Consider the following 8,495-nt stretch of genomic DNA (forward strand, 5'->3'; position numbering starts at 1 on the left):
TAGTTAAACTTTTTTAATTATCTGCTCCTTTTAGAGAGTCTGCCGATCTTTTACCCAATTATACCGGAGAGATCTCAGCCGTACAATATATATATATAAGTTAAACGAAAGAAAGAAAAAAATAATAGTTTTCCGCGACGGAGTATTTATCGAAACCGATCGCTCTCTCCTTTCGATCATTTTCATTCGGGCTGATATCGTGGCCTCCAACCCAAAGTTCGCAAGAACCAACAATACGCGAACTTACGCTGGTGGAAATTATGTCTGGAAGCCGCCGCAGCTGCCGGAAAAGAAAGCGAATCAAACTTAATTTCGCCGGGACACCTGCCTACCATAGACCAGTCTACGCGTATAATTGATAGTGAAATATCATTTCGCAATTTCGTTTAATTAAAATCTGATTCAAAGTTCGCCAAGAACAGCCATCGCGCCGCCCGAATAATACCACGTTACACCGGCTGCGGTTAATGCATCAGCGAAAGAGTTCGATTCTGTTTCTCCTTCTGTTTTGCCTTCCTCGACTTCTCTCTTTCACCCTCTTCTCCCTTCCGTCACTTCCGTTACTATCTTCCCTCGTTACGGAAGGTAAACGATCTCCATCTAGGAAGACGACTGAGTTTCGTTTGCATTCACAATAACGAGCGATGGTATTATATTCGATCTCAATGTAGTCATTACAATTATGGCGAGAATTAATCGAAATGATGTATTGTGATAACATTCAAAATAATATTCAAAAATATGTATATACACTGTCTTTCTTAAACAGACTGAATTGGCTGAATATATATTGCATTAAAGTTTTCTCTTATTATTTTTGTAATCTCTAACAAAAATTTTAAACAGAAAGTCTTTTTAGCTGTATATTCATATCCGTAAGTTGTAAACACTGATAATAATTATGAAATCTGTTTATAACAAACTTTACATTTTTTGCTTCATTAATAAATTGTTAAAAATTAATAATAGTTTGAGAGAAAGACGGCATTAATTAATTTCGTTTAGTACTTCTTTTCTGGGCAGATTGTCTTTTAATTATTCCGAGTCGATTAAAATAATCCTACGAAATTTTCATGCATTAACGAAAATGAATGTGTGCGCGTAATATATAATGAGTAATTTCAGGAACGATATGTGGCGCGTAGAGCGATATATTTATTATGCGTTTTAGAGAGAGAGACCGCTATAAATAACTTGTCGAGTTGAAATACTACCATCCGATTTTCCGAGCTGTAATACTGTTACCTTATGCGTAGTTTATCTCGTGCAAATTTCATGATACGTCAAAAAATATTTTATTTGCCAAATACACAAGTTGATATCATTTATTTATTATGACGCGCGAAAAAGTTTGATAGCTATAATTAAATTATGAATTCATCATTTGTGCCGTTTAAACACTGTTTAAAAATACATATTATAATTTGCACGCATCATTTTTAAGACATACATAAAAAATAGAATCTATCAGCTGTCGAAATGTCAGAATCGAAAGAAACGTCATTTTTCAAAGTAGTGAAAAATGACGTTTCTTTCAAGACGCGGTAATCGCTGTTATCGCTTAAAAGACGATGCGTTTGACGTCACCATATTATGTATTTATGTATATGTTTCATCTATTTCAAAATTAACTACTAATATAATTTAATTTGTCTCAAATATTTGTTATAATAAAAAAAATCTACATAAAAAAGGAGCTAAAATCTACATATCTTGGCAAAAAGTTGATGTAACAATGTCCGATATTTTTGTTTATTTAAAATAATATAAAATAATTTATTTAAAATTTTTCATTGCTTCATTATTAAATGTTAAAAAGCTCTAAGAAATAATAGCACGAAATATGCGAAATATTGCTTATTTTAAAAAAATTTTTATATACTTTTTATATCTACGATTTAATGGTGAATTTTCTCATAATTTCTTGAAGTTGAATAGAATATAAAAAGTTTCTAACTTGGAGTCCCTCGCGACCCCCAAGACTTTACCACGATGAAACCTTGTGATATACCTGAGATGATGTTCCGGCATTACCAATATAATACTACAAACATGCCTCCCTTAAGAGATGTCCTAAAAGTCTCGCGCAATAAAAGCTGGTACTCATAAAATATCGCCTCCGACGCCCTCTCCCATTCCTTTCCCCGTCGCTACCGCCCCATCGGTTATCCATCCGTGGGTCTCCGGTCGGATGAGACGTAGGTATATAAAGTGAGTACTCCGGCGGATTGAAATATAACCTCGAATATTTCTTTACGCGCCGGTGTCCGATACGTAATATACTCACGATATAATACTCTTTTATGATTACATATCTTGACTTTCATATGACACCGCGTCGACATTTGACGTAGTACGATTGTCGGCTCGCGCTACTTCGGAATGTTATTAAAAATATATACATATGTCATAACATCTTCTATTAGCAATTTTCTTCCTTTCTCTTTCTCTCTTGCGTATCATTACTGAATTAATATTAAAATAGCCAGGACACTGGAAAATTGAACAAAGTGGCCTGTAAAATTTTGAAACTCTACTCACAACATGTTAAAGAGAAAATTGCATTCCGCGCTTCTGTCAAGTCGCATACAAGCTGCGGAAATTTCTCATTTACGAGTGCCTTATAATCAAAATTTCTTGTCAATAATTACTTTTGCGTTGAGAAATTATTTATTAATTATTTGAACGTAAATGCTACTTGATACTCTATATGTATTCTTGAAATATTTGCAATACATATTATCTAATCAATTTCTTTCAATATATATATTTTCCAACAATAAAAAATATAACTTTGATGCGGAAAAACTACATCATCAGATATATAAATAAGTTTTTGTAATTAAACGTCCGAGACTAAAAAACAATTCATTCCTTACGGTTGATTGTTTTTACTGTGTTGAAAATTTTTATGATGGATGTCCGTGTGGAGAAAGATTTTTCCAGGTAGTTAATGTGTGCATTTTCACACATATTCGTTAAATATTCTGTTTTGCGGCAATGGCTTCCGTGGAATGGGGGTGTATAATGCTTTCCACGAACGCGATTTACAAGCGGCATACGAGAGTGGGCGGATGGGGTTCGGCTACGATTACGAAGGGCAAGTCCACCTGGGTATTACGGCAATAATCGTATAACAAAGAGCGGGGAAGCTCGAGTAGGGTCACCTGATGGTCCTTCCGGGTTGAATATGGGTGTGGTTTGTTAGCGGTCAAGTTTTTCGACATGTTAAGAGGAAAGTTCCAGCAACGAAATTGCACGCCTACCATACAGTGAGATTTACATTATAAGAAAAAATGAATAAATCAGGTATTTTTAAATCTCACCTGGTTTGAATTTAAATCTGCGAAAAAGTAAAAATTTGGATATTTTTCAAAGAAATAACAAAAAACACATGTTGCGATAAATAAACTGTGTTACACACGACACAACTAACACAGAAGAGAACGCCAAAAGTCAAGAGAAAAGACTCGTAAAAAAGCTCGATTCTAACAATAAAATATTTTTTTTAAATCTCATTAATTTACAAAATGTCAAATTGTCATAAGTTTGATAAAACCTGTATACATGTTAATGCGTTAAGCGATTGAAAACTGAATAAAGGAATGCAAGAAAATACACGTAAAGACCAATTAAAATGATTTGCGAGACACATTTAATGACAATCGTAATCACGATAATATATAAACGACGATGTTTTATTAATGCGTGATTTTCTACAGCGAGCCGATGCAAGCAAAATATTTAGCTAGGCGCGCGCTTTCAACGCGCGAATAGATGGAATCGGAGTCGCGCTGCTATCTAACGCGCATTAATTAACTTAATGAAACACGGAAATGTATACGGCGCGTAACGACAGCGCGGGCACATAAACATAACGCAATATGTTGAACAATACCCCGTCCGGATAACTTTGCGCATGAGATTACACCTCCGCGTCGCCATTTACGCGAGCTTTCTCACATAGAATCGAGTCGACCAAGTTTTACTCCCTTCGGCAGAGGCTGGTACTCGTCCAAAGTGGTTAAATACGGTAGAACGCGGTACTAAATATAAGCCTGATTTATTATAGGTAGAGTAGGGGGTTATTATTAAATTCGGTCAGCTCTCGTTCTCCTGTTCAAACTAAGTTTAAATTTCTCTCTTCCTCTCTTTCTCTTGCTCATGTTCGGTTTGGTTAATAAAAACGAGGGTGAGGATATCGGCAGAGGGGAGAAAGTAAAAAAAAAAAAAAAAAAAAAAAAAGAGAGAAAGAAAGAGAGAGAGAGAGAAAGAGAAAGTTGATGAAGGAGAAAACGCTCGGAAGAGTAAAGCAAGCCGACGAATTTATTAACTTTAAAAGCTAGCAGCGATGCCGCCCCCGTTAAAGGCGCTTTCATGGCTTTACGACCCGGTCCATCCCATCCCTGTGCTCTGACCTGTGTCTCATCCCCCACAATCTCGTCGCGCGGCTCCCTCTGCCCCCTCCTCTCTTGCCGTCCCGCATGGGCCACGATGCGCAACTTATAATTTTCTTTGAAGCTTCGCGGCTTATCGATCGGGCTCTATGATTGGAATTTATAATAACCTTCGATCTGAGTGCCGTTTCAACGTGCGGTCGCCCCGATTGCAGCGAGGCTGGCGGGAGAGCGGGTTTGCACTTTCCGGGTTTCATATCGTCCCCGACTGCCGTCGACCGAGGAATGAAAATCCAATAATTGAGTCACAAAGATTTAGTTTTCTACTTCGGTACCTTTGCTACCGCGGTGAAAAAAAAAACGGCAATTAGTACATTACTGTTATTACGTTTCTTCTGATGATTGGTGTTGCAGTGTTACGACGAATGGAATTAATCTTTTGCTTGGTTATTTAAAAAAAATTGCGGAAGACTGATATTAAAATTTGAAAGAAATACAGAATTTCTCGCACTTCCTTTCATGTGGGATCGTTAATTAATTTAGTATTGATTATTTAATAACAAAAGACCGGAAATATAATTTATGAGTCATCAAGCTAAAATATAAAAGATTTTTTAAGAAAAAAAAAAAAAAAAAACGTTATCTATGTAACTAGATAACAAAATTTAATTCTTTATGAAATATAATAAATATTTATATCTTATTTTATTTCCATTAATCTTACTTAATTACAATTTTATTTATTTAAATATCTATTATATAAACGTATACATAAAACTAGTACGTTTCGAATTGGCTTATTTACTCATCTATCGAATATTCCGACAATTTTTTTATCCACAGAAAAGAGATTATCGATAATCTTCATTTTCAATTGGAAAATTCTCTCATAAATGATCATAACTGATAAAACAATATATCGACTTGATATCAGTGTCACATAGAACGCGGAAACATGGAACCCCGGAATTGATTTGTTTCAATAGATAAAACCATAAGGTTAAATCGAGCAGAAGCGTTCCAGGAAACCATAACACTTTGCAATGACTAGCAATTTCATTTCTTCATCGAATAATCTCATCTTCGATAAATCGAAAAAACATTTTTTGCGCTTTGCGGTAATGAATGCCACATATATTTTGCGGGCAAACTTTTTGACCTGGCGAGATTGAATAATCGTAATAATATTTAAATGAGATTTACTATCGTTTATAATTTATTAGCAAGCAATATCGCTGTAGAAATAAGTATTCAATAAAAGACAACAGCATATATAAATTTTGTCATTTCGATATTTAATATCAAGATATTCATAATTAGTAAATTATCGTAATCATTCGCGACATTCTTAAAAAATATCTCAATATATATAATTTTGAATTTATACAAATTTTTCTAATTTTTAATTTTTGAAATCTATAAAAGTATATTATAATTATACTGTTCTTAATAAGATATACTTAATACGATTATTAACAAATTTAATATTGTGTGTATAAAAAATTTATATAGTCTAAATACAAAATAAAAATAAATTTTTAATAATTGTATCAAATATTATTATTTTATAAATTATTGTTGATTAAAATATTAATATCTCATAATCTACTTTTGTTTCTTACTAGAAGATAATCGGTATTTGTGTATCGATATTTCTGTTCGAATTATCAATAACGCGAACACGATACAATAAATACTATTATCGCGCGATTATGATAAATTACAGTTTCATCGTTACCTCACTGACCATTTATCGAATTTTATTCCACGTCCAGATACAGTTGTAAATAATGAGCTACGAAATTTCGGGTCAGACAGATAAATTGCAGTTGCCATGCAGGTGAAAGTTCGAGTGCGCCGAACCGACTGCGGCAAGTTTGCCGAGAGAGGATTCGTAAAGAAAAATATTACACATCCGGTTGGTTTCGATATTTTCCACAACGTAGAAGTATGATCTAAAAAGTAAGTTAAATATGTATAGGATACGTAACTCGATCCAATTCGTTTCTATAGAGTTGCAGAGAAACATACGAACCTTGAACGATAAAATAATACAATAATATAAAAAACAAAAGAGAAATACAAGAGCATGATTAAAACAACACATAAATACCAAATTATTTTTAGATAAACGGGTGATTTTTAATCATTATCGCAATTTACAAAGAATGAAAAAGAACTTAAGAACTATTGCTTTTCATATATATATATATATATATATATATATATATATATAAATCACTGCATACATTGCGAAATAAACTAATTCCATTCATATTAATGACAAAGTGTGAAACCAAAGTATTTCATTATTCCACATTCAAAGCTATCGCCAAATTTGCAATTAAATATGTTTCCAACGGCCGCAAAATATATCGTTGTTAATATCTCGTTGTTGACACCGCCGAGTTAATTGCTTCATTATCTCATTTCCCTCGTGTAAAGTATTCTGCAATAATTATTCCAGCAATTTCCGTATATGAACCTAATTAAACCGGATTAATTCCCGAGGGGAATATACGTCAAACTGCCTGGGTTTTTGCGAAACTAGAAAATGTAAGAAGAGGGGAGGGGGAAAAAAAACGATGTGGGGTGGCGTTTTGCAAATTTCGCGTTTAAGGTTTCCCCGAATCCGGTGGCTAACTATTCAGTACGACGTGGCGCGATGTTTCACGCAAGACGAATTGCAGTTGTTACGCGGCCAAAGTTCCTGCAGAGAGAGAGAGCGGACGACCGCGGTCAGCCGCGCTGGAAAATGAATCCTCCAGGAATATATTACACCTACCCTACCTGTTCCGCCACTACAGGCACTAAAATCCCACAGCAAGCTGTTAAGAAGACCACGATAAAAAGTCACAGGGCATAACGTACCAACAAAGAATTCCGACTTATTGCAAAATAGTTTTGTACAAAACACCAAATTTTTCAGCCAAGACAAAAAGAGTTAAAGATTTCAACTCTTATGCAATCCTTACAAAAATTCCTATTCTTACCAAAGATCTTCCGTCTATCAATAATGATAATTTTAAATGTAGATTATGGAAAATAATGATGATGATATATAAAAAAAAAAAAATACTTATTTAAAAAATGTCATAATTAACGTTATTGATTAAAGTAATATGCAACGTAATTCAATCGATGTCTACGTACAGGAATATCTCATGCAAATCATCAGACTGACTCCGTATGATGTATGACGTTGCAGACGCAAGATGAATTGTGGCGGTTGAGTGATAATTTCATAACATGAACGCGTTAATGCAAACGTGTGACGCCCAAACGTCCGAGTGTCTGGCACGAATCTCGGACATTGCGGTCAGCGAGACAATAGCAGGATTCGTTCGCCAGACTTCCGAATTCAAGAGTAATGGCCTCGTGAACGGTGCTTCACGCAAGACGAATTGCAGTTGTCACGCCGTCGAGGTTCCGGCGTAGTACAACGATCGTGGTCAGCGGTGCTCGAAAATGAATCCTCGAGGAAGATATTATATCCGCCTGATCCCAATCCATTCCGGCGGACAAGAGAATGATGTAAGGAGGCACAAGGGGGGATTGCCGTCAAGGGAAGAGAGAAGGACGGAAGCGGCCGGAGAAAGGAGATCGGCTTTACGGGGATACCGAGTAAATGCCCCATGAATGAACGATGAGCCTTGGGGCCAAACGTCCTCTCGTCCTCATGCTCCCGCTTGCCCCCTTTACCCCCCGTCGCCGCCCCCTACGTCTAGCACCCCCCGGCGAATCGGATTTCAAGTCGGTGTCTCGTGCGCTCCGCGGAATTGCGATTAGACTCGTCGTAAGACTGGGATCCATATTACATTCTCGCGACAATCCCTCTTACTCTCTCTCCTCCCCTCCTCACTCCTCAATGTCGCGGGACCGTAATGAGATTGATGCGAGGAAACGAAAATAGATGCGCGAACGAGAGCAGACCGAGGCGACACTGTCAGGCGTGCGACATCCTGGGAGTCCTCGATCTTCATGACGACGGATTAATCGGGAATGAATCAATACGTACGCAGGATTTGCCGAGGAATCGGGGAACTAATTGATAAATATTCGACGCAGCACGATTAAATGTTTTGTCTCGATTCGTAT

General features: G+C 36.1%; 1 protein-coding gene across 22 annotated transcripts in view; it reads right to left on the minus strand.

Annotated features, from left to right (window-relative positions):
• The window catches only part of LOC140664093 (protein muscleblind), a 378,997-nt gene that overhangs the window by 107,450 nt on the left and 263,052 nt on the right, over nucleotides 1-8,495 (minus strand). For 3 of the 22 annotated variants that reach the window (XM_072888839.1, XM_072888841.1, XM_072888842.1), the window contains one exon: nucleotides 8,125-8,495. This exon is cut by the window's right edge and continues 7,967 nt beyond it. The exons of the other annotated variants lie outside the window; for them this stretch is intronic. The gene's annotated coding sequence lies outside the window, so the exon portion shown is untranslated. Of the gene's footprint in view, nucleotides 1-8,124 lie in introns of those variants that run through there. 22 annotated transcript variants of the gene reach the window in all.

The sequence above is a fragment of the Anoplolepis gracilipes genome, chromosome 3 (genome assembly GCF_047496725.1).
Source record: "Anoplolepis gracilipes chromosome 3, ASM4749672v1, whole genome shotgun sequence".
Taxonomy (NCBI): Eukaryota; Metazoa; Arthropoda; class Insecta; order Hymenoptera; family Formicidae; genus Anoplolepis; species Anoplolepis gracilipes.